We start from the raw sequence: 24704 nt of genomic DNA on the forward strand, positions 1-24704 counted from the left end.
AGGCGGATTAGAGCTGTTTTACGTGTATATCTTCCATCGGTAATATAAACGGAAAAATCAGGAACATTTTAGTTAATTCTAATGAAAATACATTGATTTTTATCATTTGTATTGGAAACAACATTGTCATATGTCTTTTCTTGGATCTAAATAATACGAAACCTCGCTCTATGATTTGAAGTTAAAATCCTCAAATATGGTAATATAGTGACTTTTTCACGTTATTTATGTAGTGTGATTTTACGTAAATATATTCGTTTTTACCAATATTTCGATACTACTTCATGTTTACTCACGATATGTGATTTGATCTTCAAAAATCAGAATTTCACAAATTTTGCATCTTTAAGCAAGTATTCTTGCATTTTGTTTTGTACTAAAAATCATCGAATTTAGCAATATTTTTACCTTTATCATCCACTTTTCCTTTATGTGATTTAAACAAAATATCATCGAATTAGGCAATATTTTGCCGTTTTTCCACGTTTTTGTGAATTTTCCGTTTATTGTTATTAATTCATTAAATATACAATAAAAAAGATGCAAACACATAATTGATCAGAAAATAACCTTAAATACTTCATTTTCAATCATCTATTTGTTTCTTGTTAAAATACTGAGTATGATATTGAAAAGGGTAAAAGTTCTGTTTTTATTGCATATATCGACATTTCAGCCGAATTAGAACGGTTTTACGTGTACATCTTCCATCGGTAATATAAACCAAAAATCAGGAACATTTTAGTTAATTTTAATGAAAAACATTGATTTTTATCATTTGTATTAGAAGCAACATCTTTATACGTCTTTTCTGGGGTCTAAAAAATACGAAACGTCGCTCTATGATTCGAAGTTAAAATCCTCATATTTGGTATAATAATGACTTTTTTCACGTTTTTCATGTAGTTTGATATTACGTAAATATATTCATTTTTACCAATATTTCGATACTATTTCATGTAGTATCACGATATGTGATTTGGCCTTCAAATCTCAGATTTTCGCATAATATTGCATTTAAGCAAGCAAGTCAGGAACATTTTAGTTTATTCTAATGAAAACACATTGAATTTTATCATTTATATTGGAAACAACATTGTCATATGTCTTTTCTTGGATCTAAATAATACGAAACCTCGCTCTATGATTTGAAGTTAAAATCCTCAAATATGGTAATATAGTGACTTTTTTCACGTTATTCATGTAGTGTGATTTTACGTAAATATATTCGTTTTTCCCAATATTTCGATTCTACTTCATGTTTTCTCACGATATGTGATTTGGATATGACTTGACTTTTTTCACGTAATTTATGTAGTATGATTTTACGTAAATATATTCATTTTTACCAATATTTCGATACTATTTCATGTAGTATCACGATATGTGATTTGGCCTTCAAATCTCAGATTTTCGAATAATATTGCATTTTAACCAAGTTTTCTTGCATTTTTTTCCGTAAATATTCCGTAAAAATCATCGAATTCAGCAATATATTGACGTTTATCATCCCCTTTTCCTTTATGTGATATAAATAAAATATCATCGAATTAGGCAATATTTATGCGTTTTTCCACGTTTTTGAGAATTTTCAGTTTATTTTTATTAATTCAATAAATATACGATAAAAATGATGCAAACACATAATTGATCAGAAAATAACCTTAAATACCTAATTTTCAATCATCTATTTGTTTCTCGTTAAAATACTGATTAAGATATTGAAAAGGGGAGAAGTTCTGTTTTTATTGCATATATCGACGTTTCAGCTGGATTAGAACGGTTTTACGTGTACATCTTTCATCGGTAATATAAACGGAAAATCATGAACATTTTAGTTAATTTTAATGAAAACACATTGATTTTTATCATTTGTATTAGAAGCAACATCTTTTTACGTCTTTTCTAGGGTCTAAAAAATACGAAACGTCGCTCTATGATTCGAAGTTAAAATTCTCTAATTTGGTATAATAATGACTTCTTTCACGTTTTTCATGTAGTTTGATATTACGTAAATATATTCATTTATACCAATATTTCGATACTATTTCATGTTGTATCACGATATGTAATTTGGCCTTCAAATCTCTCATTTTCGCATAATATTGCAATTTAAGCAAGTTTTCTTGCATTTTGTTCTGTACTAAAAATCATCGAATTCAGCAATATTTTGACGTTCATCATCCCCTTTTCCTTTATGTGATATAAACAAAATATCATCGAATTAGGCAATATTTTGCCGTTTTTCCACGTTTTTGTGAATTTTCAGTTTATTGTTATTAATTCATTATATATACGATAAAAATGATGCAAACACATAATTGTTTAGAAATTAACCATAAACACTTCATTTTCAATCAACTATTTGTTTCTCGTTAAAATACTGAGTAATATATTAAAAAGGGGAGAAGTTATGTTTTATTGCATATATCGACGTTTCAGGCGGATTAGAGCTGTTTTACGTGCACATCTTCCATCGGTAATATAAACGGAAAATCAGGAACATTTTAGTTAATTCTAATGAAAACACATTGATATTTATCATTTGTATTGGAAACAACATTGTCATATGTCTTTTCTTGGATGTAAATAATACGAAACCTCGCTCTATGATTTGAAGTTAAAATCCTCAAATATGGTAAAATAGTGACTTTTTTCACGTTATTCATGTAGTGTGATCATACGTAAATATATTCGTTTTTACCAATATTTCGATTCTACTTCATGTTTTCTCACGATATGTGATTTGGATGTGACTTGACTTTTTTCACGTTATTCATGTAGTGTGATTTTACGTAAATATATTCGTTTTTACCAATATTTCGATATTACTTCATGTTTTCTCACGATATGTGATTTGGTCTTCAAATCTCAGAATTTCACAAATTTTGAATTTTAAGCAAGTATTCTTGCATTTTGTTTTGTACTAAAAATCATCGTATTTTGCAATATTTTTACCTTTATCATCCACTTTTTCTTTATGTGATTTAAACAAAATATCATCGAATTAGCAAATATTTTGCCGTTTTTCCACTTTTTTGTGAATTTTCCGTTTATTGTTATTAATTCATTAAATATACAATAAAAAAGATGCAAACACATAATTGATCAGAAAATAACCTTAAATACTTCATTTTCAATCATCTATTTGTTTCTCGTTAAAATACTGAGTATGATATTGGAAAGGGGAGAAGTTCTGTTTTTATTGCATATATCGACGTTTCAGCCGAATTAGAACGGTTTTACGTGTACATCTTCCATCGGTAATATAAACCAAAAATCAGGAACATTTTAGTTAATTTTAATGAAAACACATTGATTTTTATCATTTGTATTAGAAGCAACATCTTTATACGTCTTTTCTAGGGTCTAAAAAATTTGAAACGTAGCTCTATGATTCGAAGTTAAAATCCTCATATTTGGTATAATAATGACTTTTTTCACGTTTTTCATGTAGTTTGATATTACGTAAATATATTCTTTTTACCATTATTTCGATACTATTTCATGTAGTATCACGATATGTGATTTGGCCTTCAAATCTCAGATTTTCGCATAATATTGCATTTAAGCAAGTTTTCTTGCATTTTGTTCCGTACTAAAAATCATCGAATTCAGCAATATTTTGACGTTTATCATCCCCTTTTCATTTATGTGATATAAACAAAATATCATCGAATTAGGCAATATTTTGCGGTTTTTCCACGTTTTTGTAAATTTTCAGTTATTATTATTAATTCATTAAATATACGATAAAAATGATCCTCTGCATCCCTCTCTTAAGCCTCTGTATCACTCTCTTGAGCCCCTGCATCATTCTCTTGAGAATCTGCATCCCTCTCTTAAGCCTCTACATCATTCTCTTGTGCCTCTGAATCACTCTCTTCAACCTCTGCATCACTGTCTTAAGCCTCTGGATCTCTCTCTTCAGCCTCTGCATCCCACTCTTTAGCCTCTGCATCAGTCTCTTGAGCCTCTATATCCCTCTCTTGAGACTCTGCATCCCTCTCTTAAGCCTCTGCATCACTCTCTTGAGCCTTTACATCACTCTCTTGAGCCTCTGCATCCCTCTCTTATGCCTCTGCAACACTCTCTTCAGCCTCTGCATCAATCTCCTAAGCCTCTACATCCCTCTCTTATGACTCTGCAACACTCTTTTCAGCCTCTGCATCACTCTCTTGAGCCTTTGCATCACTCTATTGAGCCTCAGCATCCTTCTCCTAAGCCTCTGCAACACTCTTTTCAGCCTCTGCATCACTCTCTTAAGCCTCTGCATCCCTCTCTTGAGCCTCTGCATCCCTCTCTTAAGCCTCTGCAACACTCACTTCAGCCTCTGCATCACTCTCTTCAGCCTCTGCATCTTTTTTTTGAGCCCCTGCATCACTTTCGTAAGCCACTGCATCCCTTTCTTGAGCCTTTGCATCACTCTCTTGAACTCCTGCATGCCTCTCATGAGCCTCTGCATCCCTCTCCTGAGCCTTTGCATCACTCTCTTAGGCCTCTGCATCTCTCTCTTGAGCCTCTACGTCACTCTCAAGAGCCTCTGCATCCCTCTCTTGAGCTTCTGCATCCCTCGCTTGAGCCTCTGCATCCCTCTCTTAAGCCTCTGCATCACTCTCTTAAGCCTCTGCAACACTCTCTTCAGCCTCTGCATCACTCTCTTCAGCCTCTGCATCTTTTTTTTGAGCCCCTGCATCACTTTCGTAAGCCACTGCATCCCTTTCTTGAGCCTTTGCATCACTCTCTTGAACTCCTGCATGCCTCTCATGAGCCTCTGCATCCCTCTCCTGAGCCTTTGCATCACTCTCTTAGGCCTCTGCATCTCTCTCTTGAGCCTCTACGTCACTCTCAAGAGCCTCTGCAACCCTCTCTTGTTCCTCTGCATCCCTCACTTGAGCCTCTGCATCCCTCTCTTGAGCCTCTGCATCCCTCTCTTGAGCTTCTGCATCCCTCGCTTGAGCCTCTGCATCCCTCTCTTAAGCTTCTGCATCACTCTCTTAAGCCTCTGCACCACTCTCGTAAGCCTCTGAATCACTCTCTCGAGCCTCTGCATCCCTCTCTTGAACTCCTGCATGCCTCTCATGAGCCTCTGCATCCCTCTCTTGAGCCTTTGCATCACTCTCTTAAGCCTACTGCATCCCTCTCTTGAGCCTCTGCATCACTCTCAAGAGCCTCTGCAACCCTCTCTTGTTCCTCTGCATCCCTCACTTGAGCCTCTGCATCCCTCTCTTGAGCCTCTGCATCCCTCTCTTGAGCCTCTGCATCCTCTCTTAAGCCTCTGCATCAATCTCTTAAGCCTCTGCATCACTCTCCTGAGCCTCTGCATCCCTCTCTTGAGCCTCTGCATCCTCTCTTAAGCCTCTGCATCAATCTCTTAAGCCTCTGCATCACTCTCCTGAGCCTCTCCATCACTCTCTTGAGCCTCTGCATCACCCTCTTAAGCTTCTGCATTACTCTCTTGAGCCTCTGCATCGCTCTCCTAAGCCTCTGCCTCACTCTCTTAAGCCTCTGCATCCCTCTCTCGAGCCTCTCCATCACTCTCTTGAGCCTCTGCATCACCCTCATAAGCATCTGCATTACTCTCTTGAGCCTCTGCATCCCTCTCCTAAGCCTCTGCAGCACTCTCTTCAGCCTCTGCATCACTCTTTTAAGCCTCTGAATCCCTCTCCTGAGGCCTCTGCATAACTCTCTCGAGCCTCTGCATCACTCTCTTGATTCTCTGCATCACTCTCGTAAGCCTCTGAATCACTCTCTTGAGCCTCTGCATCCCTCTCTTAATCCTCTGCATCCCTCTCTTAAGCCTCTGCATCACTCTCCTAAGCCTCTGCATCACTCTCTAGAGCCTCTGCGTCACTCTCTTCAGCCTCTGCAGCACTTTCTTAAGCCTCTGCTTCCATCTCTTGATCCTCTGCATCACTCTCTTGAACCTCTGCATCACTCTCTTGGTCGTCTGCATCACTCTCTGGAGCCTCTGCATCACTCTCTTGAGCCTCTCTATCACTCTCTTGAGGCTCTGCATCACTCTCTTGAGGCTCTGCATCACTCTCTTAAGCCTCTACATCCCTCTCTTGATTCTCTGCATCACTCTCTTGAGCCTCTGCATCATACTCTTAAGCCTCTGCATCCCTCGCTTAAGCCTCTACATCATTCTCTTGAGCCTCTGCTTCACTCTCTTGAGCCTTTGCATCACTCTCTTAAGCCTCTGCCTTTCTCTCTTGAGCCTCTGCATCACTCTCTTGATCCTCTGCATCTTTCTCTGGAGCCTCAGCCTCCCTCTCTTGAGCCTTTTGCAACACTCCCTTGAGTCTCTGCATAATTTTCTTGAGCCTTTGCATCCCTTTCTTAAGCCTCTGCATCACTCTCTTGAGCCTCTGCATCCCTCTATTAATCCTCTGCATCACTCTCTTGAGCCTCTGCATCCCTCTCTTGAGCCTCTGCATCACTCTCTTGAATCTCTGCATCACTCTCTTGAGCCTCTGCATCACTCTCGTGAGCCTTTGCAGCACTCCCAAGACCCTCTGCATCCCTCTCTTGAGCCTCTGCATCACTCTCTTAAACTCCTGCATCCCTCTCATGACCCTTTGCATTCCGCACTTGAGCCTTTGCATCACTCTCTTAAGCCTCTGCATCCCTCTCTTGAACCTCTGCGACAATCTTAAGAGCCTCCGCATCACTCTATTGAGCCTCTGCTTCTCTCACTTGAGCCTCTTCATCCCTCTCTTGAGCCTCTGTATCCCTCTCTTGAGCCTCTGCATGCCTCTCTTGAGGCTCTGCATCCCTCTCTTAAGCCACTGCATCCCTCTCTTAAGCCTCTGCATCACTCTCGTAAGCCTCTGAATCACTCTGTTGAGCCTCTGAATCACTCTGTTCAGCCTCTCCATCACTCTCTTGAGACTCTGCATCCCTCTTGTAAGCCTCTGCATCATTCTCTTGATCCTCTGCATCCCTCTCTTAAGCCTCTGTATTACTCTCTTGAGCCCCTGCATCATTCTCTTGTGCCTCTGAATCACTCTCTTGAACCTCTGCATCACTCTCTTAAGCCTCTGGATCTCTCTCTTCAGCCTCTGCATCCCACTCTTGAGCCTCTGCATCAGTCTCGTGAGCCTCTACATCCCTCTCTTGAGCCTCTGCATCCCTCTCTTAAGCCTCTGCATGACTCTCTTGAGCCTTTACATCACTCTCTTGCGCCTCTGCATCCCTCTCTTATGCCTCTGCAACACTCTCTTCAGCCTCTGCATCACTCTCCTAAGCCTCTGCATCCCTCTCTTATGACTCTGCAACACTCTTTTCAGCCTCTGCATCACTCTCTTGAGCCTTTGCATCACTCTCTTGAGCCTCTGCATCCTTCTCCTAAGCCTGTGCAACACTCTTTTCAGCCTCTGCATCACTCTCTTAAGCCTCTGCATCCCTCTCTTAAGCCTCTGCATCCCTCTCTTAAGCCTCTGCAACACTCTCTTCAGCCTCTGCATCACTCTCTTGAGCCTCTGCATCCCTTTTTTGAGCCCCTGCATCACTTTGGTAAGCCACTGCATCCCTTTCTTGAGCCTTTGCATCACTCTCTTGAACTCCTGCATACCTCTCATGAGCCTCTGCATCCCTCTCCTGAGCCTTTGCATCACTCTCTTAGGCCTCTGCATCTCTCTCTTGAGCCTCTGCGTCACTCTCAAGAGCCTCTGCATCCCTCTCTTGTGCTTCTGCATCCCTCACTTGAGCCTCTGCATCCCTCTCTTAAGCCCCTGAATCCCTCTCTTGAGCTTCTGCATCCCTCGCTTGAGCGTCTGCATCCCTCTCTTAAGCCTCTGCATCACTCTATTAAGCCTCTGCACCACTCTCGTAAGCGTCTGAATCACTCTCTCGAGCCTCTGCATCCCTCTCTTGAACTCCTGAATGCCTCTCATAAGCCTCTGCATCCCTCTCTTGAGCCTTTGCATCACTCTCTTAAGCCTACTGCATCCCTCTCTTGAGCCTCTGCATCACTCTCAAGAGCCTCTGCATCCCTCTCTAGTGCCTCTGCATCCCTCACTTCAGCCTCTGCATCCCTCTCCTGAGCCTCTGCATCCCTCTCTTAAGCCTCTGCATCAATCTCTTAAGCCTCTGTATCACTCTCCTGAGCCTCTGCATCACTCTCTTGAGCCCCTGCATCCCTCTCTCAAGCCTCTCCATCACTCTCTTGAGCCTCTGCATCACCCTCTTAAGCCTCTGCATTACTCTCTTCAGCCTCTGCATCGCTCTCCTAAGCCTCTGCCTCACTCTCTTAAGCCTCTGCATCCCTCTCTCAAGCCTCTCCATCACTCTCTTGAGCCTCTGCATCACCCTCATAAGCATCTGCATTACTCTCTTGAGCCTCTGCATCCCTCTCCTAAGCCTCTGCAGCACTCCCTTCAGCCTCTGCATCACTCTTTTAAGCCTCTGAATCCCTCTCTTGAGGCCTCTGCATAACTCTCTCGAGCCTCTGCATCACTCACTTGATTCTCTGCATCACTCTCGTAAGCCTCTGAATCACTCTCTTGAGCCTCTGCATCCTTCTCTTAAGCCTCTGCATCCCTCTGTTTAGCCTCTGCATCACTCTCTTAAGCCTCTGCATCACTCTCTAGAGCCTCTGCATCACTCTCTTCAGCCTCTGCATCACTCTCTTAAGCCTCTGCTTCTCTCCCTTGATCCTCTGCATCACTCTCTTGGGCTTCTGCATCACTCTCTTGATAGTCTGCATCACTCTCTGTATCCTCTGCATCACTCTCTTGAGCCTCTCTATCACTCTCTTGAGGCTCTGCATCACTCTCTTGAGCCTCTGCATCACTCTCTTAAGCCTCTGCATTCCTCTCTTGATTCCCTGCATCACTCCCTTGAGCCTCTGCATCATACTCCTGAGCCTCTGCATCCCTCTCCTAAGCCTCTATATCATTCTCTTGAGCCTCTGCTTCACTCTCGTGAGCCTATGCATCACTCTCTTAAGCCTCTGCCTTTCTCTCTTGAGCCTCTGCATCACTCTCTTGATCCTCTGCATCCCTCTCTGGAGCCTCAGCATCAGTCTCTCTTGAGCCTTTTCCAGCACTCTCTTGAGTCTCTGCATCATTCTCTTGAGCCTCTGCATCCCTCTATTAATCCTCTGCATCAGTCTCTTGTGCCTCTGCATCCCTCTCTTGTGCCTCTGCATCACTCTCTTGTGTCTCTGCATCACTCTCTTGAGCCTCTGCATCACTCTCTTGAGCCTCTGCATCACTCTCTTAAACCTCTGCATCCCACTCTTAATCCTCTGCATCACTCTCTTGAGCCTCTGCATCATTCTCTTGAGCCTCTACATCCTTCTTCTAAGCCTCTACATCATTCTCCTGAGCCTCTGCATCACTCTCTTGAGCCTCTGCATCACTCTCTTGAGCCTCTGCATCACTCTCTTAAGCCTCTGCATCTCTCTCTTCAGCCTCTGCATCACTCTCTTGATTCTCTGCATCACTCTCTTGAGCCTCTGCATCATTCTCTTGAGCCTCTGCATCCCTCTCTTAAGCCTCTACATCATTCTCTTGAGCCTCTGCATCCCTCTCTTGAGCCTCTGCATCACTCTCTTGAGTCTCTGCATCACTCTCTTGAGCCTCTCCATCACTCTCTTGAGCCTCTGCATCACTCTCTTAAACCTCTGCATCCCTCTCTTGATCCTCTGCATCACTCTCTTGAGCCTCTGCATCATTCTCTTGAGCCTCTACATCCTTCTCCTAAGCCTCTACATCATTCTCTTGAGGCCCCTGCATCACTCTCTTGAGCCAATGCATCACTCTCTTGAGCCTCTGCATCACTCTCTTAAGCATCTGCATCTCCCTCTTCAGCCTCTGCATTACACTCTTGAGCCTCTGCATCCCTCTCCTAAGCCTCTGCCTCACTTTCTTAAGCCTCTGCATCACTCTATTAATCCTCTGCATCACTCTCTTGAACCTCTGCATCACTCTCGTAAGCCTCTGAATCACTCTCTTGAGCCTTTGCATCCCTCTCTTAATCCTCTGCAACCCTCTCTTAAGCCTCTGCCTCACTCTCTTAAGCCTCTGCATCACTCTCTTCAGCCTTTGCATCACTCTATTAAGCCTCTGCTTCCCTCTCTTGATCCTCTGCATCACTCTATTTAGCCTCTGCATCACTCTCTTCAGCCTCTGCAGCACTTTCTTAAGCCTTTGCTTCCCTCTCTTGATCCTCTGCATCACTCTCGTGAACCTCTGCATCACTCTCTTGGTCGTCTGCATCACTCTCTTGAGCCTCTGCATCACTCTCTTGAGCCTCTCTATCACTCTCTTGAGGTTCTGCATCACTCTCTTGAGGCTCTGCATCACTCTCTTAAGCCTCTGCATCCCTCTCTTTATTCTCTGCATCACTCTGTTGAGCCTCTGCATCAAACTCTTAAGCTTCTGCATCCCTCGCCTAAGCCTCTACATCATTCTCTTGAGCCCCTGCATCACTCACTTGATCCTCTGCATCACTCTCTTGAGCCTCTGCTTCACTCTCTTGAGCCTTTGCATCACTCTCTTAAGCCTCTGCCTTTCTCTCTTGATCCTCTGCATCACTCTCTTGATCCTCTGCATCTTTCTCTGGAGCCTCAGCATCCCTCTCTTGAGCCTTTTACAGCACTCTCCTGAGTCTCTGCATAATTCTCTTGAGCCTTTGCATCCCTCTCTTAAGCCCCTGCATCACTCTCTTGAGCCTCTGCATCCCTCTATTAATCCTCTGCATCACTCTCTTGAGCCTCTGCATCCCTCTCTTGAGCCTCTGCATCACTCTCTTGAGTCTCTGCATCACTCTCTTGAGCCTCTGCATCACTCTCTCTAGCCTCTGCATCACTCTCTTGAGCCTCTGCATCACTCTCTTAAACCTCTGCATCCCTCTCTTAAGCCTCTACATCATTCTCTTGAGCCTCTGCATCACTCTCTTGAGCCTCTGCATCATTCTCTTGAGCCTCTACATCCTTCTCCTAAGCCTTTACATCATTCTCTTGAGCCCCTGCATCACTCTCTAGAGTCCCTGCATCACTCTCTTGAATCCCTGCATCACTCTCTTGAGCCCCTGCATCACTCACTTGATCCTCTGCATCACTCTCTTGAGCCGCTGCATCATTCTCTTGAGCCTCTGCATCCCTCTCTTAAGCTTCTACATCATTCTCTTGAGCCTCTGCAACCCTCTCTTGAGCCTTTGCATCACTCTCTTAAGCCTCTGCATCCCTCTCTTGAGCCTCTGCATCCCTCTCTTGAGCCTCTGCGTCACTCTCCTGAGCCCCTACATCCATCTCTTGAGCCTTTGCATCACTCTCTTAAGCCTCTGTATCCCTCTCTTAAGCCTCTGCATCACTCTCAAGTGCCTCTGCATCTTTCTCTTGTGCCTCTGCATCACTCACTTTAGCCTCTGCATCCCATTCTTGAGCCTCTGCATCCCTGTCTTGAGCCTATTCATCCCTCTCTTGAGCCTCTGCATCCCTCTCTTGAGACTCTGCACTACTCTCTTAAGCTTCTGCATCACTCGCGTAAGCCTCTGCATCACTCTCTTAAGCCTCTGTTCACTCTCGTAATACTCTGAATTACTCTCGTGAGCCTCTCTATCACTCTCTTGAGCCCCTGCATCCCTCTATTGAGCCTCTGCATCACTTTCGTAGCCCTTTGCATCCGTTTCTTGAGCCTCTGCATCTCTCTCTTTAACTACTGCATCCCTCTTATGAGCCTTTGCATCCCTTTCTTGAGAATTTGCATCACTCGCTTAAGCCTCTGCATCCCTCTCTTGGGCCTCTGCATCACTCTCAAGAGCTTATGCATCCCTATTTTGGGCCTCTGCATCCCTCACTTGAGCCTCTGAATCCCTCTCTTGAGGACTCTGCACAACTCTCTCGAGCCTCAGCATCACTCACTTGATTTTCTGCATCACTCTCGTAAGCCTCTGAATCACTCTCTTGAGCCTCTGCATCCTTCTCTTAAGCCTCTGCATCCCTCTCTTAAGCCTCTGCATCACTCTCTAGAGCCTTTGCATCACTCTCTTCAGCCTCTGCATCACTCTCTTAAGCCTCTGCTTCTCTCCCTTGATCCTCTGCATCTTTCTCTGGAGCCTCAGCATCCCTCTCTTCAGCCTTTTGCAGCACTCTCTTGAGTCTCTGCATAATTCTCTTGAGCCTTTGCATCCCTCTCTTAAGCCTCTGCATCACTCTCTTGAGCCTCTGCATCCCTCTATTAATTATCTGCATCACTCTCTTGAGCCTCTGCATCCCTCTCTTGAGCCTCTGCGTCACTCTCCTGAGCCCCTGCATCCATCTCTTGAGCCTTTGCATCACTCTCTTAAGCCTCTGTATCCCTCTCTTAAGTCTCTGCATCCCTCTCTTGAGCCTCTGCATCACTCTCAAGTGCCTCTGCATCTTTCTCTTGTGCCTCTGCATCACTCACTTTAGCCTCTGCATCCCATTCTTGAGCCTCTGCATCCCTGTCTTGAGCCTATTCATCCCTCTCTTGAGCCTCTGCATCCCTCTCTTGAGACTCTGCACTACTCTCTTAAGCTTCTGCATCACTCGCGTAAGCCTCTGCATCACTCTCTTAAGCCTCTGCATCACTCTCGTAATACTCTGAATTACTCTCGTGAGCCTCTCTATCACTCTCTTGAGCCCCTGCATCCCTCTTTTGAGCCTCTGCATAACCTTTAGTTCCTTCATATATTTAATGTAAGTGTTAACAGTAACAGTAACCAAGATGATGTTTCATCTCCACAGTGAGTGATGGCTGGCACCAAGACCTGCCTGATGCTGGTGGTGCTGGTGCTCTCTCTCTGCTGGACGCCCTCGCTCCTTGAAGCGCGTGAGTATATGTGTGCAATATTTCACGGCATTTTAAGTCCTGTGCTAGCGTGCATTTTTTTTTTTTTTTTGTCTTTCAGTCATATTAAATGATCCAGTAAGTGTGTCACTGCTTGCGTGAGCACATGCTCTTGCAAGCACAGTGTGTTTTTATTATAGTTAATCAACCCCCCCCTTCTATTAAGTTAACAATGGAAATTTAACAAAACAATTCTTTAGCATTTTTACATGTTTCAGTGTATAAAATTTATTATAACTATGTTTTTTTCTAAATAGGAAAACAGGACATTTTCGTTCTTAAGTACACTATTACTCATCCCATCTTGATAGAGTAAAACGTGATGCATTTTCTTCAATGTTTTTGCGAGCTGTAAAGGATAAGTTGTTCTGAATATGTAGATCAAGAAAGTAGTGCCACATATCGTATAGGCTTTATTACAAAACTCCCTTAAATAAAATTGGTTCACTTCACCATTCAACTGACTGGGCTAATTCATGTACTGAATGTACATCTGTTATTTCAATATATTTCTTTAAATCGTTGAATAAAAATTAAAAATTTAATTAAATAATATAAATTTAACTCCAGAAATGTATATATTAGACAGCTTCATATTGATCAGAATTGCTATATGTATAAAATTATGGAAATATGAACATAAGAATAGATGAAACTGCAGAAAATCTGTTATATTTATATATATATATATATATATATATATATATATATATATATATATATATATATATATATATATATATATATATATATATATATATATATATATATATATATATATATATATATATGAATTTCTTCACGAACAGGAAGCTTGGCCTCATTCAGGAACGTGTACAGGGCCAGAGGAGGACATAACGCCAACAGACCTCTCACGGTAATGGAGACAGCATACGTTGTCATGTATTTGTTCTCATATGTCACATATAAACATAAATACACATCAGGAAACATGTGAGAACATTAGATCCACAAGGAAGCGCGGATACTTATGGGTGATGCTAGCAGGAACCCAACTGTTTATGCTGTATGGGTGTTCTCACCGACTGTTTATGTTGTATGGGTGTTCTCACCGACTGTTTATGTTGTATGGGTGTTCTCACCGACTGTTTATGTTGTATGGGTGTTCTCACCGACTGTTTATGTTGTATGGGTGTTCTCACCGACTGTTTATGTTGTATGGGTGTTCTCATCGACTGTTTATGTTGTATGGGTGTTCTCACCGACTGTTTATGTTGTATGGGTGTTCTCACCGACTGTTTATGGTGTATGGGTGTTCTCACCGACTGTTTATGCTGTATGGGTGTTCTCACCGACTGTTTATGCTGTATGGGTGTTCTCACCGACTGTTTATGTTGTATGGGTGTTCTCACCGACTGTTTATGTTGTATGGGTGTTCTCACCGACTGGTTATGTTGTATGGGTGTTCTCACCGACTGTTTATGCTGTATGGGTGTTCTCACAGACTGTTTATGTTGTATGGGTGTTCTCACCGACTGTTTATGTTGTATGGGTGTTCTCACCGACTGTTTATGCTGTATGGGTGTTCTCACCGACTGTTTATGCTGTATGGGTGTTCTCACCGACTGGTTATGTTGTATGGGTGTTCTCACCGACTGGTTATGTTGTATGGGTGTTCTCACCGACTGTTTATGCTGTATAGGTGTTCTCACCGACTGTTTATGCTGTATGGGTGTTCTCACCGACTGTTTATGTTGTATGGGTGTTCTCACCGACTGTTTATGCTGTATGGGTGTTCTCACCGACTGTTTATGCTGTATGGATGTTCTCACCCAACTATTTATGCCGTATGGGTGTTCTCACCAACTGTTTATGCTGTATGGGAGTTCTCACCAAACTGTTTATGCTGTATGGGTGTTCTCACCGAGTATTTATACTGTATGGGTGTTCTCATCAACTGTTTATTCTGTATGGGTGTTCTCACCGACTGTTTATGCTGTATGGGTGTTCTCATCAACTGTTTATGCTGTATGGGTGTTCTCACCGACTTTTTATGCTGGATGAGTGTTCTCGCCCAACTGTTTATGCTGTATGGGTGTTCTCACCGAGTATTTATGTTGTATGAGTGTTCTCACCGAGTATTTATGTTGTATGAGTGTTCTCACCGAGTATTTATGTTGTATGAGTGTTCTCACCCAACTGTTTATGCTGTATGGGTGTTCTCACCGAGTATTTATGTTGTATGAGTGTTCTCACCGAGTATTTATATTGTATGGGTGTTCTCACCCAACTGTTTATGCTGTATGGGTGTTCTCACCGAGTATTTATATTGTATGGGTGTTCTCACCCAACTGTTTATGCTGTATGGGTGTTCTCACCGAGTATTTATACTGTACTGTTATTATCACCCAACTATTTTGGGAGTAAATAAACGGCAACCAACAGACAGACCAGATAAAGAAGGACGAGGAGTAGGTAAAATAATTGCTGAACTGAAACCATTTTTTTTTTTTTTAGTTTTTTATGAATTAACTTTTTAGAGTGACGAAATAAGACTTTCTTTACCCATTTTGCAGGGAGCGTTGATAGCTGGGAACAGAAATAGGCCTTCACCGCGTGTGAGTTTTGGTCCCCAATTCTGGCGAGGCAGATGAAGCCTTGATCAACACTGTCGTCGATGTTAACACTCAGGAAGAGATTCAGCTCCAGATGTGAATTAACTTAGAGAAAGTTTTCTGTTAAGTTTATGTACAATTGCTAACGAACGTTTCCATACTATATCAGGAATAAATTCGCCATATGTACTTGAAATAAATTAAATTATAAGGATTTTTCTGTATAATGTTTGTACCTCTCTACACTTTATCCAGCAAACAATTAGTTTTTTTTATCATTAATGTAAGCTGAAGTTCGCATGATCAACTGTGTTATTACTAAAGGTTGAGAATGTTCCGCTTATGCTCAAGACTGACCACCCCTGCAGCTGTGGTCTTTAACTGAAACGAGAAGGTTGATTTGCATCACAAAATGTGCGTTTCATACAAGACTTCATATGATTTTGGCATCATCGGCAAACATTGAGAGCAATACGTCTATATCCTTTGGAAGATCGTTTACATATATTAGAAACAAGATGGGTTCAAGTACAGAGCCCTGTGGGACTCCGCTGGTGACATCTTGACACTCTGAGGTCTTCCCCACTTACAGTAACTCTGTGTTTTTGTTGCTACGATACTCCCTTATCCACTGGAGCTCCTTACCTGTTATTCAAGTCTGTTTTTTTCCAACTTCTGTACCAGCCTCATATGGGTATTGTGTCAAAGGCTTTCTGGCAGCCTAAGAAAATGCAGTTTGCCCACATCTTTCTTTCTGGTCACATTTTTATCATAAAATTCTCTTAAACCTGTGAGGCATGATAATCCCTGAACCTATGCTGGTGGTGTGTTACAAAGTTCCTCTCTAGATGTTCTACGAGCTTTTCCTCACGATTTTTCCTTTCATAATCTTTAAAATCTTTCCTACTTAACAGAAAAACAACAACAATCTGGCCAGTTAGAACCCGGGGTGGGGAATATATAAGGGTTTTGCCCCGTGAAGATTCCCCAACAGGATGTACACATATAACAGTTGCCAGACTCTTAAAATGAATATATAAGAACAGATCGGGAGACCCTATGCACTTGCCCACGTAACGCTGGTGAGTGCGTATACGCTCACGCAAGTAACGCGGTTGAGTGCATATACGCTCACGCAAACACTAAAGACTGCAGACGAACCAGAAAACTACTGCTTTAAACTCCAAAGAGGTAAAAATAATAATTTTATGCAAATTTACTACATATTCTTTTTGCAAATATTAAGCATAACTCTATTATATAATTTTGGTCTAATTTTGCCTTTGTCTTCATACCAAGATTTTCAATTTTGTAATTATTTTTAAGTTCTTCATAAGAATGTGACGGCCTATGGGGAGGGGGGAGAGATCCCTGACGTCACTATATTCTGGTGGCATGTGTGGAGTGATCTCTCTGACGTCTATGTTGTAGAGACGTGCAAAATATATATTTGTATATAAAATTGCACATTGGAGTCGATTTACAAGTTTGGATATAGCTTACTTTTGTAACAAAATATTATCAAATTTTTGTTGAAACCTGGTTCGTTCTTTTGAATCTTCTTTAGTGATTAACGGTATATATGATTACAATATAACTTTGTTTATTTTAGAAATTAAAAAATCGAAATAAACCACTGTAGGGTTAAAACAACAGAATGAATTTTTCGGTTGTATTTTACGACTAAAATATATATACGTCCAACGGAAAAAAATTGCATTTGCAAGCATGTTCTTTACACTGTAAACACATGACCTGATAATGATGTGTCTAAAATTCAGAACTAGCCGTATTATTTTTAATATATATATATATCGGCGAATCAAAAACCTGTGTGTGTATATATATGTAATATGTATATATATAATATATATATATATATATATATATATATATATATATATATATATATATATATATATATATATATATATATATATATATATATATATATATATATATATATATATATATATATATATATATATATATATATATATATATATATATATATATATAGAAGGGAGTACCACCTCTAGCTGGAAGAAGGGGGACCCATAGCCTCGGAGGAAACCACGCATAACGCATTAGAGGGAATGTTTAGATCCCCTCCAATACAGTTTCTGTGAGCTTTTCTCCTACCACCCCCTTCCTTTTTTATTTTTTGTGCTTTATTATGCATTTGATGGTTACAAGATATCCATGGGTTGATACAAAAATAATAATGCAAAAAGGTGCTTAAAGGTTATGGATCTCTTGAAAAACACAACAATGGGAAACATTGATGAATGTCACAGACGGGTTCGATCATTGTTGCAAGTCAAACACTTCTTCGAATTCCTCTGAAGTTGGACTAGTGCCCAAGACGCAACAGGCATTTCCCCTCTGAATCGCAACACTGAGGCGCTGGAACAAGAAACTTTTTGTTTATATATATATATATATATATATATATATATATATATATATATATATATATATATATATATATATATATATATATATATATATGTCGTACCTAATAGCCAGAACGCACTTCCCAGCCTACTATTCAAGGCCCGATTTGCCTAATAAGCCAAGTTTTCATGAATTAATGTTTTTTCGTCTACCTAACCTACCTAACCTAACCTAACCTAGCTTTTTTTGGCTACCTAACCTAACCTTACCTATAAATGTAGGTTAGGTTAGGTTAGGTAGGGTTGGTTAGGTTCGGTCATATATCTACCTTAATTTTAACTCCAATAAAAAAAAATTGACCTCATACATAGAGAAAAGGGTTGCTTTATCATTTCATAAGAAAAAAATTATAGTAAATATATTAATTCAGGAAAACTTGGCTTATTAGGCAAATCGGGCCTTGAATAGTAGGCTGAGAAGTGAGTTCTGGCTACTAGGTACGACATATATATATATATATATATATATATATATATATATATATATATATATATATATATATATATATATATATATATATATATATATATATATATATATATATATTCATATATATATATATATATATATATAGATATATATATATATATATATATATATATATATATATATATATATATATATTTATTAATATATATATATATATATATATATATATATATATATATATTTATATATATATACATATATATATATATATATATATATATATATATATATATATATATATATATATATATATATGTGTGTGTGTGTGTGTGCGTGTGTGTGTGTGTGTGTGTGTGTGTGTGTGTGTGTGTGTGTGTGTGTGTGTGTGTGTGTGTGTGTGCGTGTGTGTGTGTGTGTTTGCATGGCAGTAAGAGGTCACAAGCAGGTTGACCAGCGAACTCAACGTCTGGTTCCTGGACGATGGCACCCTGGCAGGGACACAGGAGTCCTTGCTAGAAGATCTACAGCTGGTAAAATCTAAGAGAGAGGAGTTAGGACTTACCCTAAACCCATCAAAGTGTGAAATCATCTCATCTAGCCAACCAACCATAGATGCAGTACGAATCATATTGGCATGAGCCCCAGTGATCGTGCCCACCGACAGTGTGCTGCTAGGGGCACCTCTGGACTCGAGCGCCATTGAGGTAATCCTCGAGGAAAAGCTGAACGACCTGAGGAGGATGGAGGGAAGAATAGGGGCTTTGGACGCCCACGATGCTTTGTACCTTCTCACAAGGTGCCTGGCTTTGCCCAGACTGACCTATTTCAAGAGTGGTTGACAAATGGAATGCAATAGGCAGTGATGTGGTGGAGGCTGACTCCATACACAGTGTCAATTGTAGATATGATAGAACCCAATAGGCTCAGGAACCTGTACACTTGTTGATTGACGGTTGAGAGGCGGGACCAAAGAGCCAGAGCTCAACCCCCCTGCAAGCACAACTAGGTGAGTACTACACACACACACACACACACACACACACACACACACACACACACACACACACACACACACACACACACACACACACACACACACACACACACACACACTTATCAGAAAGGAAACATTTGCTGGGATACCCCTCGCGAAGGCACTAGAGCTATGTACTCACAACTAGGTGAGTACACAGCTGCAGTGCCTCCGCGAAGATAATCCCAGCAGGTGTTTCCCTTCTGATAACGTCAAATTTTCTTCAATACACAAAACCTGAAGGCAGTCAGCATGGTGACGCAAGTGGATATGGTCAGAGGGGTAACGCAAGTGAACGCAGTCAGTTACGCCGAGTGAACAAACGTGAACAAGGTGACTATCATTTGTCTGGTGCATGAACCTCGCCAGATCTAGGCAGAGACCCTCCCTATCACTCCTAGCAGTATTTGCCTTGACATAAATGTGATAAAAACCCCACACACGCATACACACACACACACACACGCGCGCGCGCGCGCGCACTCTGTATATTGTTTGGTTTTAGACAACTTGGTTCCCGGCAAGGACAAGTTGTCCACTCACAGTTTACCTGTGGTCGATTTCGAGTGTGCTCCAATTTTGGGCAGCCTCCGTCGCTTCCTTTGTGATTGCGTGATTGGTGAGGATGATTATCTTAGCATCCCGCAGGACCAAATAGCTATCACATCCTGGCTGATCTAGTAAATTTAAAATAAAGATATTAAAGTCCCTCCTAATAAAAGCTTCCGTCTTTGTTACAGAAATATTTCTTGCGTTTGCTGGCTGGAGACGGGAGAGTCGAGGACCTCCTCACCAATCACACACTGTTCTCTAACAGCGCTCAATATGGCACCCAGACATCTTACTGGATTTATTTTATTATATCTTTATTATCACCCAATCCACCACGTTATGATTTTATTGTGCAGAGTAGGAGGCTGATCTGCAAATATTTAGGTGCAAATTACGAAACAAATTGTCACGGTTCCAAAGAATACAGTGTGACAATGATCGCATCACTTCACGCACTTTATTAATCCCATGCGAGCCCGTCTTCAAGTGTGGGTGTGAGGAACCTGAAATATTAACTACAAGATACAAGCAGTTCTCTGAAAAGTACCATCGTTTGAGTGGCAGCCTTTGTTCTGTGTCTCGGTATCCACTTTCCTGCCTCGTATTTATTGTGCTCCCTCGACGTTAGGTCGGTGCTCATTATCATGCAAAGGCTTTGATTGGATCGGTTGGTTCTTTGAAGCTATTTGACTGCGCCCGGAGATCTAACTGGAAATATACATATATAGAAACTTCCCTGCTACCGTTGGCGGTAAGTGCGCTAGGCGTCGTAGCAATTCGGACCGTTGGAAGGGAATGTCTGACGGCCATAACGCAATGCGTAATATCGCGTTATGAGTTCCGGTAGTCCCCAGGAGGAGTAGGTTCCCAGTCGTCCGCTCGTCGTCATGGATGGACCAGGAGTCCCCTTACCAGTAGGCGTAACTTCACACGGAAGTTCACAGAGCACGTGTGACGAAGTCATCTAGTTACTGGTGAGATGCCACACACACCACTCACCAGTAAGTGAGTGGTGTGTGTGTGTGTGAGTACTCACCTAGTTGTACTCGCCTAGTTGTACACACCTAGTTGTACTCACCTAGTTGGGCTTACGGGGGAGGGGTTGAGCTTTTGCTCTTTGGTCTCGCCTCTCAATCGTCAATCAACTGATGTACAGATTCCTGAGACTACTGGGCTCTATTATATCACCACATCACTTCTAAGTGCATTCCATTTACTAACTACTCTGACACTGAATAAGTTCTTTCTAATGTCTCTGTGGTTTATTTGGGTACTCAGTTTCCGTCTGTGTCCCCTTATTCGCGTACTACGCGTGTTAAATAATCAAGCCTTGTCTACCCTGTCAATTCCCTTGAAAATTTTGTATGTGGTGTTCATGTCTCCAAGGCTCTTCTGGCCTTTCCTCGTAACTCATGCCTCTTAGTTCTGGGACTAGCCTAGTGGCATACCACTAAACTTTTTCCAGCTTCGTCTTGTGCTTGACAAGGTACGGACTCCATACTGAGACCGCATACTTTAGGATTGGTCTTACATATGTGGTTTACAAGGTTCTGAAAGATTCCTTACACAGGTTTCTGAACGCAGTTCTGATGTTAGCAAGCCTCGCATTCGCCGCCGATGTTATTCGTTTGATGTAGGCTTTAGAAGACAGGTTTGGCGTGATATCAACTCCTAGATTTTTCTCTCTGTCCGTTTCGTGAAGGACTTTCGCTCCTATTCGGTATCCAGTGTCTGGCCTCTGATTTCCTCCACCCAGTTTCATCACCTTACATTTACTTGGGTTGAACTTTAGTAACCATTTGTTGGATCATTCCTTCAGTTTCTCTAGGTCATCTTGTAGCCTTATACTATCTTCTTCTGGTTTAATCATCCTCATAATTTTTGCATCATCAGCAAACATTGAGAGGAACTAGTCTAATCATTCTTGGAGATCATTTACATATATCAGAAACAGTATAGGTCTAAGGACTGAACCCTGTGGGACTCCACGGGTGATGCCTCGTCACTCCGAGACCTCACCCTCACAGTGACTCGCTGTCTTCTGTTGCTTAGGTTCTCCCTTATCCAGTGGAGTACCTTCCCTTTCACGTCCAACTACTTTGGGTGGACAGTAGAGCGACGGTCTTGCTTCATGCAGGCCGGGGTTCAATCCCCGACCGTCCAAGTGGTTGGACACCATTCCTTACCCCGTCCCATCCCAAATTCTTATCCTGACCCCTTCCCAGTGCTATATGGTCATAATGGCTTGGCGCTTTCCCCTGATAATTCTCTCTCTCTCTCCCGCCTGTATCTCCAGCTTGTGCACTAGTCTCTTATGAGGTACTGTGTCAAAGGCTCTCTTGCAATCCAAACATATGCAGTCTGATCAGCCCTCTCTATCGTGCCTGATATGTTTTGCCTGGTCATAGAATTCAATTAATCCTGTGAGGCATGATTTGCCATTCCTGAACCGATGCTTCTGTTGTGTTACAAAGTTCTTTCGCTCCAGATGTTCCACTAGTTTTTTTCGCACAATCTTCTCCATCATCCTGCATGGTATGCAAGTTAGGGACACTTTCCTGTAGTACTGTGCCTCCTGACTATCACCCTTCATTTATAATCGGACTACATTGGCCGTCTTCCACATTTTTGGCAGTTCACCTGTTACTAATGATTTGTTGTACACCATTAATAGTGGCAGGTACAGAGCTTCTGCTCCTTCCTTTAGTATCCATTGTGAGATTCCATCCGGCGCCACAGGTCCTATGAGGTTGACGTGTTTTTGTTTTGCATCATAGATATTATAAGGTTGAGGTGCTCACATCTCACAATTGAGGGATCACATACTACATAGTGAACGTCTCATTCCTTAGTCGGGGAATACTTGAACGGACCAAGAGCTGGGACATGATGACGAAGTACCAACACCAGATGAACGGAACCAGCCCTCTTGCACCATTGGGGAATCGAACACCGATCTTACAACAATCGAGGCAATGACTCTACTGACCATGGTGGCATCTGTGATAAATTAATGAATTTCACCTGATTATTACTCACACTACATAAGATCATTTTCTTAAATATCTCTGATTCTTTTATATTATCTGACTCATATAAATGATTCCACAGGTGAAGGATGATGACTGGCTGGGTGACCTTCCTGGTGTGGGTGGTTGTGTTGCTGCTCTGTGGCGCTCCCTCACCGGCTCTGTCTGGTAGCTACCCTAATGCCTCTGTCCTTTTATATGTTGCCTTAATATAGCAACAAAAGTTATAACCATACGATATGCATCTGTTTTCAAATCTTACAAAAATTGCTATTGTAATATTGGTAAATGTAGATTTATATTAGCTTTCCACCGTAACCTTCTCTATAACACTGATGTCTCCTGCTCCCAGACGAGCCGCAGGAGATACAGGTGATCGTACGTGTCATCTCTCTCTCTCTCTCTCTTCCTTACAGAGACGGTAGGGCGGCCGGGTGTTCCTGGAGGCAGCGCCAGGCTGGCCAGACACGCCCAGTTCGGTGGTAATGGTGGAGGTGGAGGTAGAGTTGCAGGTGGATGGAATGCCTTCTACCCGAGCGCGGTATTATTGCAGTGTCTTTCTTGTAGACATATATTATTGACTATGATACAAGGGGGGGGGGGGTTGTCCCAATGTTTCTAGCACGAATCTTTTCTATGCTTTTAATGTTCTTCACTCGAGAAGAAAGTTCAAAAATAAACTCGCCAAAGTTCCTTTTACAATCTTATACTGTTTGCCGCTATACAGGAGCGTGAATGATGGACTGTAATGGAAAACACAAATGATGCTAGGTTAAAAATTTATTGCAATATCGCCTATGAAATTGATATTATTATTGTTATCATCTCCATGCACTATTAGTATGTTTAAGGATTTGATCTTTTCATGTGTGTTTATTTTCTTTCCAGGGAGCGTTATTTACTTCTTGGTAAGGCAGTAATTCCGTTTGGAGACCTCGAATCAGCTTTGGGCTATCCGGGCGATTCTTTTGACAATGGTACAGGGGCTAACTTCACTTCACCTGGCTGATGGCGTCACCTGGCTGATGGCGTCACCTGGCTGATGGCGTCACCTGGCTGAGGGCATTACCTGGCTGATGGCGTCACCTGGCTGAGGGCATCACCTGGCTAATGACATATACTCAACACTTGCGGAGTTCAGAACAAGCAAAACTCCTCCAACATTGCATTTTCTATATATATAAATAAAACATAATAAAACGATACATTTCCCGTTTCTTTATTCGTGGTGAAGGTGGACCTGCCGGAGGGCGCCGCTGTTAGGCCAGTGTACTGTTGTTAGGCCAGAGTACTGTTGATAGGCCAGAGTACTGTTGATAGCCCAGAGTACTCTTGTTAGGCCAGAGTACTGTTGATAGGCCAGAGTACTGTTGTTAGGCCAGAGTACTGTTGTTAGGCCAGAGTACTGTTGATAGCCCAGAGTACTGTTGTTAGGCCAGAGTACTGTTGTTAGGCCAGAGTACTGTTGATAGGCAAGAGTACTGTTGTTAGGCCAGAGTACTGTTGTTAGGCCAGAGTACTGTATCTAGTACACAAGGCAACTATGAATTGTCCCCACCGTCTCATAAGCGTCAAATTTTAAGTGGTTTTGTCTAACCAAAAGCTATAGACGACAGGGTCAAACGTCCACCACGGAGGATCGATATTATGGAACTTATACTTTCATAAAGCACTGGGAATATGACGCTGTGATCTATAGCGTATATATTGACGTGCGTTAAGTGTGAGGACAGGAGCCTTTATCACACTTGTCAGTATAGTGATGATGTTCATTAAGAACCTTGTGGTGTTTAGTGATGACCTGGTG

At 41.9% G+C, this 24704-nt stretch overlaps 2 long non-coding RNA genes across 2 annotated transcripts; both read left to right on the plus strand.

Annotated features, from left to right (window-relative positions):
- Positions 1-12647: 12647 nt before the first annotated feature.
- On the plus strand, positions 12648-15624 carry LOC138360798 (uncharacterized). Its single transcript, XR_011226662.1, has 3 exons — positions 12648-12803; positions 13631-13698; positions 15359-15624. It is a non-coding gene; the product is annotated as an uncharacterized lncRNA (long non-coding RNA).
- An 827-nt stretch (positions 15625-16451) lies between these two features.
- LOC138360799 (uncharacterized) lies at positions 16452-24102 on the plus strand. Its single transcript, XR_011226663.1, has 4 exons — positions 16452-16588; positions 22980-23065; positions 23314-23438; positions 23786-24102. It is a non-coding gene; the product is annotated as an uncharacterized lncRNA (long non-coding RNA).
- Positions 24103-24704: the final 602 nt, after the last annotated feature.

Source organism: Procambarus clarkii, unplaced genomic scaffold (genome assembly GCF_040958095.1).
Source record: "Procambarus clarkii isolate CNS0578487 unplaced genomic scaffold, FALCON_Pclarkii_2.0 HiC_scaffold_118, whole genome shotgun sequence".
Taxonomy (NCBI): domain Eukaryota; kingdom Metazoa; phylum Arthropoda; class Malacostraca; order Decapoda; family Cambaridae; genus Procambarus; species Procambarus clarkii.